Source organism: Ictalurus punctatus, unplaced genomic scaffold (genome assembly GCF_001660625.3).
Source record: "Ictalurus punctatus breed USDA103 unplaced genomic scaffold, Coco_2.0 Super-Scaffold_100056, whole genome shotgun sequence".
NCBI classification, from domain to species: Eukaryota; Metazoa; Chordata; class Actinopteri; order Siluriformes; family Ictaluridae; genus Ictalurus; species Ictalurus punctatus.
The window spans coordinates 2,014,696-2,037,293 of record NW_026521088.1 but is presented as its reverse complement, the minus strand read 5'-3'; the positions used below and the strand labels follow the sequence as shown (position 1 = coordinate 2,037,293).

At 38.8% G+C, this 22,598-nt stretch overlaps 1 protein-coding gene, 1 long non-coding RNA gene and 1 other non-coding gene across 4 annotated transcripts in view; 2 read left to right on the top strand and 1 right to left on the bottom strand.

Moving 5' to 3' along the window:
* The window catches only part of LOC128630437 (uncharacterized), a 13,342-nt gene extending 1,367 nt beyond the window's left edge, over positions 1-11,975 (top strand). Inside the window, exons 1-8 of one of the 2 annotated variants that reach the window (XR_008394760.1) lie at positions 1-388; positions 556-699; positions 857-950; positions 1,191-1,496; positions 1,766-1,928; positions 2,021-2,149; positions 2,350-5,407; positions 10,926-11,975. The exon at positions 1-388 is cut by the window's left edge and continues 1,367 nt beyond it. This is a non-coding gene — a long non-coding RNA (uncharacterized LOC128630437). Of the gene's footprint in view, positions 389-555; positions 700-856; positions 951-1,190; positions 1,929-2,020; positions 2,150-2,349; positions 5,408-10,925 lie in introns of both variants that reach the window. The other variant, XR_008394759.1, reaches the window with a different exon arrangement.
* LOC108261599 (NACHT, LRR and PYD domains-containing protein 3) overlaps positions 1-22,598 on the top strand; it is a 619,868-nt gene that overhangs the window by 529,957 nt on the left and 67,313 nt on the right. The gene's annotated exons all lie outside the window — the stretch shown is intronic.
* Positions 7,681-7,751, bottom strand: trnag-gcc (transfer RNA glycine (anticodon GCC)). The gene has a single exon. It is a non-coding gene; the product is annotated as a tRNA-Gly (tRNA).

The window sequence follows — 22,598 nt, the reverse complement described above, 5'->3', positions numbered from 1 at the left end:
ACCTAGGAGCAGAGTCTAAAATATCTTTTTGAGGGACCTCAAACTATTATCATTTGCTATACTATTGATCATTACGTTACGTACATCTTATTCGTATATGGAAAGTACTTAATGAAGATAATATACTTTAGATTTTTTTATGTAACCATTTAAGTATTTGTTGAAATGCTTTTGTTACTGATAAATACATGTACATTTAAATTGATTTTGTTCTGTCTGTGATTTTGTAGATCTGGATGTTCAGCTGGTCTCAGATCAAGCATCCTCCTCTGTATTGACTCCACTATCCCCAGCTTCATCCCATTCATCAGATTCCACAATTGTCCTGGAGTCCAGAAGAAAGAGGAGGAACCCAACAGGGTTAATGGAGCAGAATGAAGCAAGACAGGTAAGCTTTGAATAAATGCATTTAAAATACTCAATTACGTAATTGTTTATTATTGATACTTATCTGTAGAAGTGTTTTGTAAATGTATTCTCGACATAAAGGAAAGGCATTAAAAATCCTCTTAAATTTCCATGAGCATGTCATAACGATGTAAGATGTTTTGGCAGAAAGTTGATTGTGTTCTGAGTGCCAATCCAAAGAGTGAGGAAATCTTCAAGGAGTATGAAAAGACCAAAACACTAAGGACTAACATGTCTGCAACCAGGGCGTTCACCATCTGTTTACGTGTGGCATATGTTAGAGCTACATGGGTAAGAATTGGAGGTCACTTCCCTCCCTTTGTCATCACAACAGATTCATGTGACGCAGCTAAAGAATGATATTCTGTGTTGCTATAAAAGGGGAATTTATCCTTTAACTTCTTGCAAAACATACACACTTGCAAAGTAAATTGATTTATTTTGAAAGGAGGATTCCATGGTCAAGTGTGAGGACCAATTATGCACTGGGAATTGTGACACTTTTTCCATACCTCCAAGATCCTTTCTCCAAACATGGATATGTAAGTTCTTGTATTCTGTCTGAAAACCCAAACCAGTGTGTGTGTTTATATTTTCTTCCCTTTTATAGTTTTAAAGTTAAAAATGATCTTGTTTTAGATGAGTGTTTATAGGTTGCTCAGCTTTGTATTTTCCACTTGTTTTTGTAATTTTATATAGTCATTGTGTGAACTTATTGTGTTGAGTAATTCATTCTTGAAGCCAAGCACGAGATGCCTCTGTTTGGGTCTTTTCTTAAACAGGAACACTACTATGATCCTGAGGGTAATACTGGCTTCATTGCATGGAGGATCAAGACAGTTGACCTGTGCTGGCTCCCGGTGTCATTCCAAGACTGTTCTTCAGGATGGTCCAAAAAACAGACAAGAATCTCTGTTAACTTGTCAACAGCTGATTTGGTGAGGAGTGCAGGGAGGCGATATCTACAATACGATATTCCACTGATGAGAAGATGAGCGACTTTCCAGTATTGACAGAAGATGGTGGGTGAGGATGCATCATCTTCTGTCCTGGATTTGTTCACTTGTTTCCTTGCTGTATCTGGATTGGTAAGAAAATATTTAGCTTTGGAAGTAGTTTTGAAAAGGAAATGACCTTCTCTGTAGTTATTAAAGGAGTTCACTGGTACAGTAGAGAAAGGAGTTGTTCAGTGATCACCATAACAACAACAGGCCGGTCCAAACTGAGAAATTCAACGTTCTAATCTTTTATATCCCAAATGTATGCATAAATAACACAGCAGATCTTAATTTTTAGTATTTGACCTTTTATCCATTTATGTCCGTTATGTTTAAACCTGTATAAACCTTGTTTAAAGATCGACCAGGATTTCTCCATGATGTTTGGTGACGAAGTGTCTCAGAAGTTCCTGGCAAAGTGGTCAACATTCTTCAAGCCAAAAATCATTGCAGACTGCAAGACTCTTAAGAATATGGGCGAGCTGCTGTCAGGAACTGAACCTGAATCTGAGGACTAAAATGGTCAGTATAAACTGTTTTGTATTTTAAAAATGTTCCAGTCTTTAAAAAAATAATTAAATAGAGATCATTTAATTATTTTGTCATATCTTTAGGATGGGACAGCGATATGTCCTCAATCCTTTTGCAGCTGCATCTGCTCCCTCTAACCTCAAGAGGCCAGAAAAAAAATATCCAAGATCAGTTCAGCTCAAGCAACCAGCCATCTTGTGAGCTACCTTAAGGTATACAAAAGTTAATATTTAAACATCAGATCTTAATTTTAGGAGCTCTTGAGGTGTAGGTTATTTTGAGATTCTGAGACCTGCATCTCATTTTGCTTACACCACCTGCAAACAAGATGAGACGGTGTTAGTGATAATGTAAAAAACATGCAAAGAGTTTTATTTTCATATTTATTTTATGTTCCTTTGCTGACCTTCAGGAAGGAGCCAGTGTGACTACCTTCATTGAGAGTGCTGACGTAAAAAACAACCATTTCTCCTCTGCATCGGTGAGCGAAAGAAGGATATCCAAAAGTTCTACATTATTATCGACCAAAAGGCGATCCCATGTAAGGCGCACACGTCAGTGGCAGCTTTTGATGAACTGTTCAAAGCTCACTATGTCTTCAGTTTCTGATATGATGAAGCTCTTTGTGATTTCTACACATTTATCCAAACCACTATATATAACATCGATGTCGGAAGAGCAATGGAGAGCCTGCGTGTTAAAGAACTTCGAGCATGATTGCTGCAGCGAGATTAACTGCCTTGAAGATGTTCACATGTTTTGTATGTAAAGCACACCTCAGAACTTGTTTGGTTCTTTGTCAACATTTAAAATTTCAACATGGTTTATATCCTAGCAAAAAGTTACATTTAAAATGTGGAGAGCCAGGTCGCCTGTTATCATTTTGTACTTATAGTGGCTTCCGAAAACACCTCAGCAAGGTACATAGTCACACTATGGATCAGGAGATTGATACTAATCAGGATCTTTCCACTCAGGGAGAATATGAGGCGGAATGTTCAAATGATCGCCCAAGTTTACAAAGTTGGAGTTTACAAAGACATTAATGATGGGTCGTGTTTCCAAAACCATGCACTGTTCTCACAGGAAAAGCACGCTTTTCAGATTCTACTCTATCACAACGATTTTGAAACTGCTAACCCTTTAGGTTCCAAGAGGGGGATCCACAAACTTGGTTGAATCTATTTTACTCTAAAAAATCTTCCACCCAAGTGTAACTCTGTACTGATTAATGTACATCTTGCAGCTTGATTCTACACGGAGGATCTTAAGACATATGGTTTTGATGTGATAATAAAGCCCCTTATTGATGACCTGAAAATCTTAGAAACCGAAGGCATACAGCTTCCTTGTTTTGAACAACCATTGTTTGGCTCAGTAATTCAAGTAACAGGAGATAATTTGGCTTTAAATGGCTTGCTGGGAATCTTACAGTGCAACTAATTTCTGTAGGCTTTGTTTAATTAGTAATGAAGAAGTTCAATCTATATTTACTGAAGATCATGCTGGGTTAATTTTTCGTTCCAAAGAGGTTCATACTGGACATTGTAAGGCACTAAATGAAAATCCTGAACTGCGGTCAATATATGGTGTCAAAAAGTCATGTGCGCTCAATTCATTAGAGTATTTCCATTATACTGATAACTATGCTGTTGACATCATGCATGATCTGCTAGAGGGTGTGGTACAGTATGAACTTAAACTGGTTTTTGAGTACCTTGTTAAACAGGATGCAGAGCTTTAATTATGGTTACACAAACCGTAAAAACAAACCAAGTGGGTTAAAAATTGATGATATGGGCAAACACCTGGGTTTGAATGCCATACAGTCATGGTGTCTTCTGCACAACACTCCACTGATATTTGGTGGTCATTGAAAGGAATAACAATCACTGGAACTTTCTCCTACTTTTGATGCAGATTGTCAATATAGTGTTTTCCTACACCATAACTGATGGGATGATATGTTACTTAAAACATCTGATCTGTGATCACCATACTCTATTCAAAGAATTGATTCCTGACAAGACGTCGATTCCCAAGCACCACTTGATGATGCACTATCTGAGATGCATTAAAAAAAATGGCCCTCTTATCCATATGCGGTGAATGCGATTTGAAGCTAAGCACCATATTTTCAAAAGATGTGGCAAAAATTTCAAGAATCTCATTAAATCATTAGTAAAGCAACATCAATGTCAATTGGCATTTAACTGTGAAAATGATTGTTTTAGAAGGTTTGAATTTGGTCCTACATCAAAAACCATCTGTAACTTGCAAGGTGGGGAAGAATTCAGTCAGACATTATATTTAGAAGCCTGTTTGAGTGTTACAAGTACAAAGTGGGTCAGACATTATGGTACTGAGTATCAGGTTGGTGTGTTCATATGCACTGGATGTGCCTATGATCTCCCTGTGTTCAAAAAGATCTGTGATATAATAATATATGAAGAGAGTGCTTTCATTATTTCCTGCAATGTAAAAACGATGTACTATGATGACCACTTCAATGCATACTGTAAAGAAGATAACCAAATGGATGAGTTTTCTGTCATCTCTGTGAATGAACTGACACACTTTAGGCCATTTGATCAGCAGTGCTCTAATGAGAATAATCAAAGAGAGTACATAGTGCCCAATTGTTATATTTAGAAAGCCTTGACCTGAGGGGTCAGTAATGTTAACGCCCTTGAAAAAAAGAAAACTATTATAAAGCAACCAACTGTTTTTTTTTTCTTTATTTGCCTTTTAGATTTGTAATCATTTAAATGTTATTTTAATTGTGCAGTAGCATATTAACACTTTATAGTGTTAGAGGCAACTCATTTAATAGTATGCAATTAACACTATGAGATTTAATGAATTACTCCTATGAGAATTAATTTCTAACACTACACACTGGTGTTGAGAAACTAACACTTGAGTAGTGTTCAATTTCAACTATACAAAGAGTTGATGTGAACTCTATTAAAGTGTTAAAATGACACTGTGGAGTGTGGACCCCTCCGGACACTTTAAAAGTGTTGAAATGAAACTCCAATAGAGTGGATTTGTTTCTGTTGATTTTGCTGTGTATGTATATTTTATAATGTTAAAGTGCACACCTTGATTTCTATTATTAGAACATTATTAATGTATTTCTAATGTTATTAGACATGTCATTCTCATCACTGCTCCTAGATAACTTAGTGTTCCCTAGGTGGCCTCATCTATTTCACTTCGAGAATATCCACAAATAGGGAAGAACATTACCTTCATCTTTGTAATGTATACAATAATGATCATGAATGCGTTAAAAAGAGGACACAGTAATATAAACCATATAATATTTCTTAACCAACTCGGGCCTAACTACAAATGTACTCTTATGACAGAATACCGCTGCTGGGAAATTGCCGTTCCCGAGGTTGGGCACACGAGGGCAGTCAAGCTCCATCCAGCACAACACACAACGCCACCTGAAGCAGAAGGTAGGTTTGGGCTAATTTACAGATACAGCTCATTACTGTGCATTGTATTGTTCGGACATAACCACAATTAACGGCTCTTCTATAAAAACAAATATTATGTAATATTCATAGCACTATATTTATATTAAAAATACTAAATTAATAACTAACCTTTTTCTAATGTTGATAGAAAGCCTTTTACATCATTTACAAATACAGATATATATATATATATATATATCTGTATTTGTAAATGATGTAAAAAAAAATATATATATATATATATATATATATATATATATATATATATATATATATATATATATATATATATATATATATATCCTTTTCTCTCCATACCACGTTCTAATATTTAAACTGGACACACGAGGGCAGTCAAGCTCCATCCAGCACAAGACACAACGCCGCCTGGAAGAGAAGGCATATTTGGGCTACTGTACACAGACACAGCTCATCGGCGTTATTACTGTGCATTGTCTAGTTTTCACCTAAGGACAATACACGGCTCTTCTGCACTGTTCATCATCATCTATAAAAAACAAAAAACATTATGTAATATACATAGCAGTATATTTATCATAATAAAGTTCACTAATTAATAACGAATAATAAACATTTCTATATGTTGATAGAAATATAAAGCATGTTTATATATATATATATAAATATGTGTCCCCTTCGCTTTGTAAATATTATCTAAATATTCAAACAGCCCAAGAAATAAAATTAGCTGTTTTCTGAGACGATGAAGTGACTCTTAAAAGAGCCTTTGTGTATATTAGACGGAGTTGTCGTTTAAGTGCATTCTCCGCGAATACGGCAGGCCAGCTGAATATCCTTGAGAGAGATGGAGAAATGTGAAAAGCTAGCACTGTGGCTACGTGTTTCGCAACCATAAGCTGTATTTCAACGCTTTTTGGCCACAGCATGCTGCCTCACAAACATCCCAATTCATGCCCCCCTTTTCCACAGTCGTTGTGTATATCCAGGTAAGAATAAAAGTTACATTTCCATCCATCCATCTTCTATACCGCGTAATCCTTCTCAGGGTCACGGGTAAAAGTTACATTTTCCAAAGAAATGTAACTCGCTGAGATGGGCAGTCCATAGGTAGTCGGTACCTAGCCGCCCAAGGATTGGATTGCATTGCGACGGCTCAACTATGGAATTGTCCCGTTCTGTGAGACCTTTGGGCCGTCTCGCCGCATCGTCACCCTTCAGTTTATATGATGGCACAGCTCATACCTCAAGACTTGAATAAAATCTATTTGCATAGTTTTCGTTAAAAGCAGCGGGCCTTGGACGAGGTGGCCGAGAGGTTAAGGCGATGGACTGCTTATCCGTTGTGCTCTGCACGCGTGGGTTCGAATCCCATCCTCATTGCAAATTTGTTACTTTGCCTCCTCTTTCCAGCAATATCTGGCTTTGTGCAGTCTGTCTCACACCTACAAGGCCTACAAATGGGAAGCTTTGTACAGGTCCCTGAGCTAGCACTAGAGAGGGTGGAGAAATGTGAAAAGCTAACACTGTGGCTACGTGTTTCGCAACTGTGAACTGTATTTCAATGCTTTTTTGGCCACAGCTGCTGTAAGGCTCTGGCGTCTCTGGAGGTCCGTCAACGCAGAACGCATTCCGCAGTGCAGACGACAGTGGCAAAGAACCTGCACCGAAACCTCTTTTTTGCTCCACACACCGGGATGTAATTTCATACGCGTGAGCTATGTCAGCAAGATGTTAAGGTGATGAACTGCCAATCCGCTGTGCACAGCCCATGTGGGTTTGGACCCCATTTTTCTCGTAAAGACCTTGCTTAAGCGCATTCTGTAAAGGAAGCGTGCATGGTGCAGACATTGTTGGCGTCTGCATGAGCAGTTAGTCTGAAGGGGAAATTAGGGTCAGGTGTTTTCAATCAACGGGATGACAATCAGGTGTGAGTGAGCACCCTGTCTTATTTGAAGAACAGGGATCTATCAAAGTCTGATCTTCACAACACATGTTTGTGGAAGTGTATCATGGTATGAAAAAAGGACATTTGTGAGGATCTCAGAAAAAGAGTTGTTGATGCTCATCAGGCTGGAAAAGTTCAAAAAAAAAAAAAAAAAAACATCTCTAAAGTGTTTGGACTCCACCAATCCACAGTCAGACAGATTGTGTTCAAATGAAGGAAATTCATGAGCATGGTTACCCTCCCTATGGAGTTGGTCTAGTTTGGGCAGAAATGATAAGGCTTGTAATATTCTTTTGGTGAAGGCTTAACTTTCAAAACTCACTTCTGCATTGGCCAGGAATTGAACCCGGGCCTCCCGCGTGGCAGGCGAGAATTCTACCACTGAACCACCAATGCTTAGTTTAAATAACTAAAGACTTCCCAGAGTGTGCTGTTCAGGTAAGTATTGTGCTGTTCAGGAGAATCCTAAGTCTCTTCCTTATTTCAGCAGCAGTCACACACTATATTTCCAGATACTGTATAATATTATAATATCTCCTCTCTGCTCAACACGCATGTAATACAGTCTACATACCGTAGAGCAGTGTTTTTCAACCACTGTGCCGTGGCACACTAGTGTGTCGTGAGAGATCGTCAGGCGTGCCTTGAGAAATTGTCCAATTTCACTTAGTCTTAAAATTCTTATTTATTAAAATTTATTCATTATTATCTGCAAATAATAAGCCATGGTTGAGTGTCTGTGCTGTAATATAGTGACTGGCAGAGTAATGTAATATTCGTCTAGGTGGCAGTAGGTAATTGCCTCCTACCTTCTTAGAAACAAGAGAATTAGTGACGCATGCGACAGGTCGTGGTGGCAGTGATGGAGAAGTTTTTAAAAAGGAAAAATGCAAACTCCAAACTGGGCCCTGGACAAGATTGTGACCCAGGTGAAGGGCCTAGTATGAGTGATGGTAAAAAGAAAGCAAAGACGGTGAGCTCGAGGCAATACAGCGAAAGTTATCTTTCGTTAGGATTTACTTTCACCAGTGATGAGAGGACCCCGACTCCATTATGCTTGGTGTGTGGCGAGAAGCTGTCCAATAGCGCCATGGTGCCAAGCAAGCTTAAACACTATCTCCAAGTGAAACACCCGTCGCATCAAAACAAGCCGATGGACTATTTTGTTTGCCTGCGTGAAAACACCGAAACAGGCAACATTAATGAGAAAAACCACAAAGGTAAATTAGAAAGCCCTCAAAGCTAGTTGCTGAACTTGTAGCTAAATGCAAAAAGTCCCACACTGTGGCAGAGACGTTAATACTACCTGCCCGCAAAGACACTGTCAACGAGATGCTCGGCCGTGACGCGGTTAAAGACATATCTAAACTCCCGCTCTCAGATAACACAATCGCCAGACGTACTGATGACATGTCTACAGACATCGAAAGCCATGTTTTGGAAAAGATACGCATCAGTAGTAAATTTGTGTTGCAACTTGATGAGTCTACGGATATTCTCAGCTCTTGGCCAATGTGCGTTTTGTGGATGGAGATGCCATTAGAGAAAACTTCCTATTTTGTAAGGCACTGCCAGAAAAAACAACAGGAGAGGAAATTTTTTTGGGTCACATCAGAATATCTTGACCAGGGAGGACTTACATGGGAAAATTGCACAAGTGTTTGCACTGATGGAGCTGCAGCCATGGTCGGGCACACCTAAGGCTTCGTTAGCAGAGTGAAGGAAAGAAACCCAGATCTTATTGTTACACACTGTTTTCTGCACCGTGACACCTTCGTTGCAAAGACTTTACCAGCAGAACTAGTTCCAGTGGTGGATGATGTTGTGCGCATAGGGAACTTTGTAAAGACACGACCTTTGAAAAGTCGTATATTTGCATCTTTGTGTGAGGAAATGTGAGCGAAGCATAAAGCCTTATTGCTCCATACGGCGGTCCGATGGTTGTAGCATGACAAGTTGCTGGCCCGTGTGTATGAGCTGTGGGAGGAACTTAAAGTGTTTCTGACAAATGAGAGGTCTGAATACTCAAATCTGTTTGCAAGTGATGAGTGGTGTGCAAAGCTGGCATACCTGGCAGATATATTTCATCATCTGAATGAACCGAACACACGGATGCAAGGCTGAAATGAGAACCTGCTTACAAGCATGGATAAAATAAATGGATTCCATTTAAAGGTGCACCTCTGGCAACAACATGTGCAAAGTGCCAACCTTGAGATGTTCCCACTCACAGAGGAACGGCACGATCACCCTGCTGCACTGTGCAAGGTAATAGGTAAACATCTGTAAACTCTTGAGGAGAAGTTGTCATTTTATTTCTCTTCAGCCTCCACTGAATGCCTTGACTGCTGTTGGAAAGGACATGACCTTACAGGAGCAGGAGGAACTAAATGAACTGAAACAAGATAATGGTTTAAAGCTAAGATTTGCTGAACTTCCTTTGGACAGTTTTTGGTTGACTGCTGCCAAGGAATTCCCCATTCCGGCGAACAAAGTTTTGACATTGACATTTGACATGGCTCAAAAAAGATTGAAAAACACTGCGTTACACTACACAATTTAAGAAGCTACACTTACTTCTGCTTCCATTGTAACACTTTTCAGTTTTGGAGCAACAACAACAACAACAACAACAACAACAAAAGTGTTGGAACAAAATAAATCTTATTTTCCATTCCAGGTTGCAGGTATTCGCGGGTGCAATGCAACACTGTTCCACACACAAATAACTCTTTTGAATGTTTAAATGACTAAAATCAGAAAGCGCCACCAGCATATTTGACAAAGATGACTCATGAACCAATTCTTTAATCACTAGCTGAAAACGACGTATTGAATTTACACAAACGTCAAATAACAAATACAACATTCTACTTTCTCATGAATATGGTATAGTGCATTGCTTAATCAGCAGTTTTTCTTAGAAAGACAAGATATTTAAATTGAATGAATTTAATGAAACCACACATCAAGCTGTCTTTTCTAACAGAACATTAAATTTAGCATTAGCTCCCAGTTCCAGAAAGTTCTAGCCAGACATTCAGGGGGAAAGAATCAGAACAAAATGTAAAATAAAAAAAGTAGTGAAAGATGAAAGTGAAGGAATAAACGAGGGGTTTGTGTCTTAGTTGTTGAGTAATTAAAAACTAAAAAAAAAAGCTGTGTGATTCAGCGTTTGTCACAACGATGCCAAACGCTCTCCCGACTATTTCTTTGGGATTGTTCCCAAACTGAGAAATCAAGGTTCTTCAGTCATGTTTCCCCCACAATCAAGCTTTGGAGTTGACTCCATATTCACAACGACTATAGAGTCGACTCCAAAGCTTGATTCCTTTGAATCGACTTTATTCCCATTACCTGGTATCTACGAATTGACACCAGGTATTAGGAATCACCCTGTTAATCATGATAATGATCCTATGTACTTAATATTGTGGGTTGTTCCCCTAACCTTTAATTCGAGATTTGTGCTGAATCGATTCTTGGAACAAACTCACTCAGCGTTGCAATCGATTTCAGAATATTAGCAAGGGTTTGAATCGTTATCATTTCCCTTGCTTCCATTTGTAGGAAGCTGCCTTAATCACGATGTACCCAGGCTACGCAGGCAGGACCGAGCTCCGGGACAACCTGGAGGCCGCTTCAGATCCGTCTCCATGATTGTGCCCGACCACGCCGTCATCGCAGAGGTGTGCTCGGGTGCCGTCATTCATTACATTATGTAATGAACGCAATAACGGATGTATTCTGGCGTGTTACAGAACTGTTTCACGTTGTCTTTTTTGCTGTAGGTGGACTTGTGAGCTGAGGGCTTCAAGTCCAGTGAGACTCTGGCGAAGAAGATGATTCAGCTGTATAAGCTGTGCAGCAAGCAGCTTTCCCGGCAGGACCACTACGACTTCAGCATGAGAGTCGTCAACTTTGTTATCGTCATGGCCGGGTATGTCCGTCTACGAACAGGGTGAACATATTAGATTAGATTAGATTCATCCGTTGTTTTTTCTAAATTGTTAATTAAAACTATCTATAAATGTAACAGATGTCTTGCTGGAATAAATCGAGCGTGTGTGTGTGTGTTCCAGGTCTCTGATGCGAGAGAACCCACACCTGAGTGAGAACGTGGTGTTGATTAGAGCGCTACGATACTCCAACCTGCCCAAGTTACTCAAGGATGACGCAGAACTTAAAATAAAATAAATTGATAAATAGTAAAGAACGCCAAAGCTTACATATGGAGTATCAAAGGTCATTATCACAGGATCACTGGAATCAGGCACTAGGAGGAAATTCCAGGACAAATTAGGAAATACAATTAACTGACATTTGCAAATTCTTTGCAACTAAAAAGCTGTAATTATATAACTTTTTTTAAAGCATTTAAAGTATATAACATTAGCACCTTGTAATGTTATACCAGATGAAAAGTAAAGAATCCTGGAACATCTGAACATCCATAATCTGAAAATCTTGAGCCTAGTGTCAATCGAGTCAATCCAATCTTTCTTGTGTGCGTTTAGCGATATTCTGTCGGACCTCTTTCCTGGTGTGGGCGTCCCCGTGCATGACTACGGCGCACTTTAGTCGAACATCGAGGCAGCTCTATGCGCCCGCTCCCTGCAGCCCGTCTCCAGCATGACCGCCAATGTGATCCAGCTGTATGAGACCATGCTGGTGCACCAGGGCGTCTTGCTGGTGGGCCCTACAAGAGGCGGTAAAACCACAGCGTACCGTGCCCTCGCTGACCCACTGCGCACCCTCCACGAGACAGAGGGCTGCGAGGTGAATCCCTTCTACAAGCCCATCCAGACCGACGTGCTCAACCCACAGTCAGTAAGCTTGGACGAGCTGTATGGTGAAGACGACCCTCTCACACGGGATTGGAGTGCCACCAAACCGTCCCTCGGCAGTGACACCGCCGATACGCACAAGTGGGTGGTGAGTGACGTACCTGTGGACGTGCCTGTGGTTTGAGAAAATTACCTCCGTGTTGGACAACAACAAGACCCTCTGTCTGGCTAACGGTGAAAGGATCAAGCTCACACCTTCTACACACGTTATTCGAGGTGTTACCCATCAGACACAGATAGCACTGGTCCTAAAAACCATCACAAACAAGCACAAGCATGTCATTTCCAAGAAGATTTTTTTTTTACATTAAACGCGTTCCTGATGGAAAGGTCACACACAAACGTATCTTTAAGACTTCACTCTTTCACACGCCTATAACGAGCGATAAACGCATTCGAAGCATGTTATAAAGCCTCCGTAATGCATTACGCATAGTATTTAAATAAATATTATTATAATAACATGCACTACACTACATTATGCATTATGAATTCTTAACGTATTGTTAACACGTCTTTACTGTGAGCGGGATGATGACCAGACGCAGGCAGGCTCCCGGGTACTCATATCCGTAGACGTACTGATACAGAGCCATTCTGGCCACGCACTTATCCAGATCCACGTCCCAGTATTAGCACAGCTGCTTCTGCCACTCAAAGTTACTGCTCGAGTCCACCTACGTGAACACATACACAAAGACATGTGATATATATACAATCTCATTGTATACGAATTGGGCATTCTCGCTGACGATATAGCGTATAATGAGTGCATTCTTACTGTATAAACCTGGGAACTGATTTGCATATGCACTGCTGTCAGAGCTGCAGTTATTTTTAAAAGATTTATTAACAGCTTCTGACCAATCAGATCTGACCACACCCATGATTCCCTTTGCTCTGAAGAGAAGGTGTGTAGCCATCTGTACCCTTTCATTGACGAGCTCAGTGACGATGTCTCTGGTGTGGACATCCACATTAATGAAAGCTGTGATGATGCTCTGATGTATTTTGGGGAAGTTACCCTGAAAGAGAGTGGCCAACACATTCAGCCTCTGTATAAACACACACACATACACAGAGTAATACCCGTACATTACCACATATTACACCATACACCATTATGTCATGTAATCAGAGAAGGAAATCTGAACTACAGTTCCCAGCAGCCACTGCATCACAGTCACATGACCACCTGCACCTGGATCACATTCCTGGTAAGCACTTGTGTATTTAGCCGGTTTTCACTGCACTCTTTGTCTCGCGTTTGTCTTTCTTTACCTTTGTCCCTGGTGCTGTGTTTTTCTCTTTGGTTTATGTTTAGTCTTTGCCACAGTGATTTGCCCCAATGTCAGTGTCTTTTGTATTTTGTTTAGTTCTTTGTTAAACTTGAAAAATCTGCACTTGCATCCGTCTCAACCTCCATATCGTGACACAAAAATATAAATATAATATAATATTATATATAAAATGTGTGTGGGGGTATATATTAATAGAGAGAAGGCATTTCTTCTCAGGGGGGAGGGGAGTAATCAATAGGAAGAAGGATCTGAGAGGGAACATGGACAAAATTAATGGAACTTTTTCCTGGTTCGGCCCTAAATTTGGGCCAGATTAAATTTCATCTGTACAACTTGGACAATAGGGATGGGGAACATAGATCCAGTACCCTTAAACCCAATTAGAACTTCTATTCCAACCATTAAAACCATTTTTTTATCTTGAAATCTAGGGGCTTACCCAAACAATAAACTCTAATCACCTAATTTTTAACCAATAAAAACTCCTTTTTCCAATGTTGAAACTTAGGGGCCAACCCTAACCCTGAACTTAACCATCAGAAACAAATAATATGTTCTCTAAACTGATCCTCCAACCCCCAATAGTTAACCTCACCTAGAACGTCTTACATTTAGACAGATTTTCTTTTAAAGTCTTTAATTTATTTATTCATTTTCATATGGTTCATTTACATGTGATTCATTTACGTTGATTCATTTACATGTGATTCATTTTCATGAGATTCATGAAAATTAATTTTTAAAGTGGCAGAATTCGTTTTTAACACAATATATAGATTTAAAAAATATATATAATTTCTTTTCCATTTTTTTTATACAACTGATATTTTCTCATAGAATGTTAAATACATATAGAGAAATATATACAGAATGAAGGACAAGGTTTTGTGCCTGTGCCACCTCCCACACCAATGAGTGTTGGGTTGAGTAATCCCCTAACCTAACCCTGCCTGAGCCTTTTTGTTAAAGGTGTTTAATTTAGTTTGATGTGGTTTAGTTTGTTAGAATGTGAATTTATCCGTTATATGTAGGCTAGCTAACTGCGTAGTTAACTAACGTTAGTCAGCTGACAAGAAAAATATCAGACTTTTTCCTCATCCCCTGCCTGTCCAAACCCTGCCTCCTCTACATCAGATGCCGATGATGTTGAGACCAACTCGACCAGTGAAAGTTCTCAAATGACATTTGAGTCATCCCAGCCCGTTTCAATCGGTGTGCAATCTTTTACAGATGATGACAGCCAAGCGCAGCGAGTTGAGTCTTCTCCAGTCTCTGCAGCTCTCATCCCGACAAGACAGTTTAAATCAGCTTGGCTACAAGAGTTCGCCTGGTTACGTTATGACAAAGGGAAAATGTACTGCACCTTTTGTGCTAAAGCAGGACAAGATATTGCTGGTAAAACAGAGTTCATTACCAGTTCGAGTCATTTTAAAAAAGAAACCGTAAAGAAGCATGGAGACAGTACAAAACATGAGACCGCCAGGGATTGTGTCATTGCTAGGTCTGCCCCTCATGCCACCCCAATCGTGAAAGCAGTGCAACGTGCTAGTGATAAAGTCACTGAAAAAGAGATGAGGGAATTGAAAATAAAATTCAATGCAGCCTACATGACTCTGAGCCTGAATAAGCAGGAAATGAATAAAAAAGTGAAAAAAAGAAACAAATGACTGCACATTTAAGTATTTACGGTAATATGATTCAAGATGGGGGCATCACTGCCACTGCTGGGCCCTTGAGCAAGGCCCTTAACCCTCTCTACTCCAGGGGCGCTGTATCATGGCTGACCCTGTGCTCTGACCCCAACTTCCTAACAACCTGGGATATGCAAAGAAAAGAATTTCACTGTGTTGTAATGTATATGTGATCAATAAAGACTCATTATTATTATTATTATTATATGACGTACTGAACATTGCACATATTGTGTATGTAAAGAATACATTGTGTAAACTATGGGAGGCAGAGTAAACAAAGGCAGACAGTACAGAGGGGAAAGAAAAGGCAGTGTGAGGTAGCCATTTAACAATGATATCATCATATGTCATATGACATCACTATTTTGGCACATAAATATTTTGGGTTTAGGAACCAATGGCTCCAAGATTTTGTTTTTTGCTTGGAGCCCTGGAATATGTTTAATAAAATAAATAAATGAATTTTTTTAATGAGATCCAGAGAGGAAAGGAGCTCTACTAAACCTCAAACAACTACGATGACCAAACCCTGAAAGGAGTAAGTACAATCCTTTTCTACGTAAAGTCTACAAAGAGTGTGCACACTGAAAACAAAGAAGAGAAAAGGATATATACAACTTTGCAAAGAAGTTTTCCTGTTCTCCTGTTGGGATGTTCTTCCTCCATTTTATGCCAGTAGCTCACCCAGACCTCAAAATTGCAGTCCTGTGAAGAAAGACAAGGCGTATTTTATGCACATGTTCCAAGATGTCCATCAAAGGAATGATTACTTAATTCATCCACCAGATGGCATCACTTCTACATTTTTCCCTTTACGTACACAGGTATGTGTTTTGTTTCTGATTTGGTGTTGTGTTGATTGAATAATTTCCTTGACTGTTTCTCCTTTCTGAATTCTATTTCATCTTAAAGGATTTTCTGCCCCTATTCATTCTTCCCCTTTGCACAGGCTGTTCCATCTTTCTTCCTTTTTAAAGTGAACTTACTTTAACAATATGTCTGTAGTATTGCACAACAGATTTGAAGTCTTGGCTGACTCTGGACCGATAAGGGAACCTGCAAATGTAAGTGAAAACCAAATTCAAGGTCTCTCAAATCAAAAACTGCTGTAGATTTAACACTGACAAAATATTTCAAATTTTTACAGGCTCTACATCATTCAGAAATTCTGGCGGCCACAACACCGGCTAATCCTTATCCACCAAGTGTGTTGAGACAGGTCACAAAATTCACATCTTTCATTAAACCTTCTCCAAACCAGTCAACACTGGAAAAGGTCAAACAAAACACAGAACAGTGGATGTACAATAATATAGAGATCTTAAAAGAACACTACGATGAAGTAATAGCAACCATTTTGTCTGAAATAAGGGAATTGGACATTCAGGTTTTCAACAGCGCAGTAACCTGGAGCAAAACAAGATATAGAAAGAAATTCACAGCGAGTTCAGCACAGACCCTGAAATCAATGTTAACAGAAATGCCAAAAAAGTCACTCACCCCATTGGCTGAATCCTTCAATGACCCTGAATCGTTTCCACCTCTTAAACCTAGTACGCAACCTGTTATGGGTTCCTATGTGGGGACCGTAAGGGAAAATTGGGGGTTCGGTAGAGAGGGGAAAGCCAGACTTTCATTTACCCCAACACAGGCTGGTCCTAAAGGAAAAAGGGGAGAAAGGAACTTAAAACAACATGCAGAACAAACAGTAGAAGTGTCTATGGTCACAGATTTAACTAAGGAACTACACATAATAATGGAAGAGAAACCAGTTAGTTTACCATCAACCTCTACTCTACTGAGGGAGGACCTGGAGAGCAGGAAACAAACCAAGCAGCTTGAACCATACAGCAATGTAGTGTGTTAGGAAAGTGGTTTCCACAGTATGAAGACCTGCTGGAGGAACTTGCAATCAGAAATGTTCCATCACATCTGTGGAATTGTGATGTATTTGGCCTACAAGATCAGTTTTACTCTACTCGTGTGGTTGGGGAGGTGGGTAAACCCTGTGTAGAGGTTACTGCTGGGGAGAAAGGAGAGACCACGATAGTCCTTCAGCATTCAATGCAGTGGGAACATTTAGGGTGTGCTGCTGTCAGTGCAACTCATTGTACCACGAGAGCTGTGGAGAAGATGCGCTTTCTATTAAATGAAATATATTTACGGTGTTGCTGCTATGGCACACTGAACACAATAGTGTCAATTTACTGTTAAAATTAAAATGGTTTCAGTCGAAATTACCTGTTATCTTTTTATATTGGTCCATGTTAACTGAACAGCCGGCCCAATTTGCCTGAACATTGTGTTGTTGCTCAAGAGGGTTCCTGCCAATACTCTAACCCTAATAATTTTAAAACAATTATACTTTTTCATATTTTTAAAAGAAATTTATATTGAAGAGGCCCATGATAATTTATAAAAATATCATTATAGATAATGATTTGATGAGATGATGAGACATGATAGCTTATTTGATGGCATTATAAATCATTTACCAAAAAGTGGCCCATGTTAGCTGACTTCACCCTAGCCATATGGAAAAGTACCTCATGTATACAGTTAACTATGGTGGTGGATCTTTAATGTTTTGGGGCTGTTTTTCTGCCAGAGGACCTGGACATATTGTTAGGATACATGGCATCATGGACTATCAAATATCAACAGATATTAAATAAAAACCTGACTGCCTCTGCCAGAAAGATTAAAATGTGCCGTGGTTGGATCTTCCAGCAGGACAGTGATCCAAAACATACATCAAAATCAACACACAATTGGTTTACTGACCACAAAATCAAGGTCCTGCCATGACCATCCGATGTGTTGATTCTTTCAAGTCATTTAACAGTAATGAGCAGTATTAAAAATATTAACATGGATATCTGAGTCTGATAATAAAATTAACTTCTTCTTACAGTCAAATTTTGTAGTGTTTAGGACACTTAACACCCTTCTGTCCAAAAGAAACCAAAAGGGGGTACAAACTTTTACACTTCACTGTATTTGGTTGAAATTGCAGTAATAGAACAACTGAATTATACTGTACTGTATTATAAAAAAAAAACATAGTATCTAATTTATTGTCACTATATACACTTTATATACACTTCACCTGGCTGCTATCACTATAACTGCTATGATCATATTTGGTATAAGCTAATTTGCTGAATACTCAGTCATAGTGTGTTATGTTTACATTTACACCATTTTTCCATTATTGCACTACCTGTTATATGTTAAAGATCTAACAGACCTGTGCGGACACATTTTTACTAATTATCTGTTAAAAAAAAAAACATTCTTAGATTTCAGTGTTTGTTTGTGCTCACATAGTCCTATTGAACACAGCATACCACCATCTAACATACCATCTAACATGATATATATGGTTATATCTAGAGATATAGAGATAGCTCTTTAACATTTTACACTGGGTCAAAAAAAAGTCAAAAAGTCATTATGGACTAGATGGTCTGCCTTACATTACTTCTGTTCAGAAAACACGCTTCGGTGAGTAAATACTAAAGTTCTGTCCCAAATGAAGTACTGTACACTTACACTATGCACTGTGTACTCTACTCTCTGTATACTCTACTGTGTGGATTTTAGAAAGGTAATATCATCTCAAATGTATCACTAGCGATTTTTTTACTAACCGGTAGTATAAGTCACGATGACGCATGACGTCATACGCACGCTAGCATTAGCAAACACTCAGAGACACCGACACTGACTTTCTCCAGTTTACTCTCTGTCAGCGTTACTTATTATTCCCAACATGACGTCAGTCTCCATCAGATGGAGGAGAAATCATCACGTCACTGAGGAAGAAAATCAGAAATGCAGGGAGCATTTTATATTAAATACCGCGAAGCACAAAGTTATGTTCATATCCACTGTGTGTAAGGGGCAGGGGAAACTGGTGCACGCTGCTTAAAAGGTTTAGTTTAATTTAATTTTATTGTCATTATATGCTGTATCTGTGCGCTTGCAGTGTAAATTCTGTTGTTTATTATAATGGAAGTGGTGTGTTAGTAACGAGGCCGTGTTGCGATCACGCGCGGTGTAGACACACTGATACAGCGTGTAGCGCGAGTAAGATCTGTAATGTCTAATTCAAACACAAAATTTTATATAATTTATTTTATAGTATTTATGCATTATTTTCATGGCTGCACAAAAAGCACTGAATTAAACTACAGTCCTAATTAATAATATATATTCTGGTGTGTGTGTGTGTGTGTGTGTGTATTGGGTTCTTTTCTGTTTTGGACAAACACTTGTGTAAAGTTTTAGTCTGAAGTAAAACTCAGTTTGTGGATTTTATTTCAAATAAGAAGAAATGGTACTGAAAGTTTGCCCCGCCCCATCTGATTAATCTAAAAAATAATCGGCCAACTAATCGATTATGAAAATAATGGTTAGTTGCAGCCCTAATAATTATTAATGAATGAATCATCCTCACTCCTTCCTCCAAGTGGATTTACCATATATTGTGTATGAGTATGGTTCATGTAGACCAGTTTACCTCACAGCTCCATGTTCCCTGATTTGATCCTGAGCTCAGGATACTGTTTATGTGGAACTGCAGTTTCTCCCTGCGTCTGTGCAGGATTCCTCCAGGTTTTCTCCCACCACACAGACCTACTAGTTGGTGAATCTCCTATGCTATCTTGCCCCAGGGTGTGAATGAGTCTGTGATTCTGTGTCTGTGTGTGTCCGTGGTCTCCAGTGATGGACTGATGTAAGATATATTCTTGCCTCTTGCCCATTAATCCTGGATAAACTCTGGATCCTCCTCGAATCCTGAGCAGGATGAAGTGGTTACTGATGATAGATAAATGAGTAAAGTTGACAAATCGCATCTGCTTTTTACTTGTATCTACTCTATGGGTCAATATCGTACACTCATATAATTGTCAGATTATTAGAAATCCATGGCTTCAATATGTGAAGGGGAAAATATTGTTAATATAAAATGATTTCTAATTCCTTTAATGCAAATAGGTTGAGTACAAAGCCACCTACTAAGCCACTGCAGTGGAACTGCATGATAGAAGTAACAACTTCATTCATGTCATGTTCTGTGAAGAGATTACTACACACCTTTGTAAGATATATTCAATTTCTTGTCTATTTCTGACATGGAACAGCCTTCATTTCTCAAAACAACAATAGACTGATGAGTTTCTGAAGAAAGCTCTTTCTTTCTGGCCATTTTGTGTCTGTAATCAAACCCACAAATGCTGATGCTCCAGGTTCTCAAGTAGCCCAAAGAAGGCCAGTTGTAAGGCTTTCTTAAACAGCACAACGGTTTTCAGCCGTGCTAACATCATTGCACAAGGGTTTTCTAATGATGAATGAACTTTTTACCATGATAATGTCAGATTAGCAACACAATGTGCCACAGGAACACAGGAGTTGCTGGTTGGTGAAAATGGGCCTTTCCATGCCTACGTAGATATTCCCTTAAAAATCCAACTATTATAATGACTGTATTTCTGATCAATGTTATTTTAAAAATTGTGATTTTCATTCAAAAGCAAGGCAATTTCTGAGTGACTCCATACTTTTGAACTGTAGTGTTGCTAAAGTCATAAAGTTAATAGTAATTCTCTCATGGTGGTGTTCTAGTTATAATATCAGTACAAGCTACTGTATAAGGTGTGCTACTGTAACAAAAGAGGCAGAACATTAGTTTGGTTTGGAAATTACCAGAAGGTTTGATCATTCTAGACAGCATGGCTCAGGTTAATTGTCAGTCATAAAATACAATAAGTGGAAAGAGGAAAAGTAAAAGGATATAATGGCTGCATGGTTAAATGATACACTGATGGATTTTCTGTGCATTACAGTGCGTGTTTTTATGAAACATTGTAAGAAGCAGTGGAATAAGGTGGACTGAGAAATATAGAACATTACTTAATAGGTCTAATACTGAATATACAGAGAGTTTTATTTAGTGTACATACATTTTATGAATTCATGCTGGTTTTGTTTTCTCATTTATTTTACTTTTTTTATTCTATGGTATGCTGGTATGGCAAGAAATAAATTATAAATGCTACTTACCTTTTAATGATGTTTTTTAATTGTGTGTGTGTTTTAACATAATCTGTTTACAGTGAATTCTATAAAAGATTGGGTATGAATGTGGATTTTAAAAAAACAGCTTTAATCTCTATGATTACATAAACACAGTACACTAAGTAAAAATCTCTGCATACGGGTGGACCAAAAATGAGGAGATGGGGGCAGGCTCAAAAATCACCTTTATTTTCCTTCATTATTTCTGTCTCATTTCAGAAATTTTATTTCACTATGCACATATCTAGACACACGGCTGTCCTCTTCCTCTCCTGTGTCTGTCCCCTCTCTCCCCCTTTTATCCTGCTCATTGAAACACAGAACACCTGCTACAAAATCCTGCACAGGTGTAGATCCTTACCACTCACTTTTCCCTGGCTCCCAGTCTAGTCCCAGTCTTTTCCCAGTCTACCTCATTACCCTGCTTATTATGCTGTTTCATAAAAACACCATTTAATACAGATAAAATCCATCAGTCCATCATTTAACCGCCAACCCATCATTTAACCATAGGTGTGAGGTGTTTCATGCATCTCTTCCTGTAAATCCCTTCACTTTTCCTTTCTTCACTTACTGTATTTCCAGTCTTTCCCAATTAACCTGAACCATGTTGTCTAGAATTACCAAACCATGTCTGAAAATGATTCAACTATAAACATATGTACATGACAGATTATTAACCCTTATGCTTAATGTTACAGTAATTACATACACTTTGTTAGTGTTTAGTGGTATTGCCTGTTCATTGATTGAACTTGGAGTAGCCTTCCACAAGCTTCTCGTGATTTGCTGTAATTTGTGCTCATTCCTCTGGACAGAACTGTTTTGAGGGCCTCATTGCTCAGACATGCTTTTTCACTTCAGTCCACAAATTTTCTTTGGGAGTCAGGTCAGGGTGTTTTTGATGGACACTCGAGTAGATTTACTTTGTTGTCTTTAAGCCATTTTGTTACAGCTTTGGAGGTGTGCTTAGGAACATTGCCTTGCTTTACATTTTATTTTTTCCCAATAACCTGTGTTCAATTCCCCTTACTCGCCCTACTAGGCCAAAACCAGTGTGCACTTGCAGCATGAGGAGACGAGTGTGTAGTAGGGTGTTGTTTTTTAAACTACTATATTTTTTATAGTTGCTATCTAAAATGACCTTTAATACAGAGGAGGTGGACTATGGGGAGGTGCAATACCAGTACCCTGATACTAACATAACATAGAGGTTCTCTTTTTTTTTTGGTGTACAGACAATGCTAATGTTTCCTCTACGTTACTTGACAAAGTTATTATTTTAGCTGTCGAACACAGTATATTGGACTTGGAATG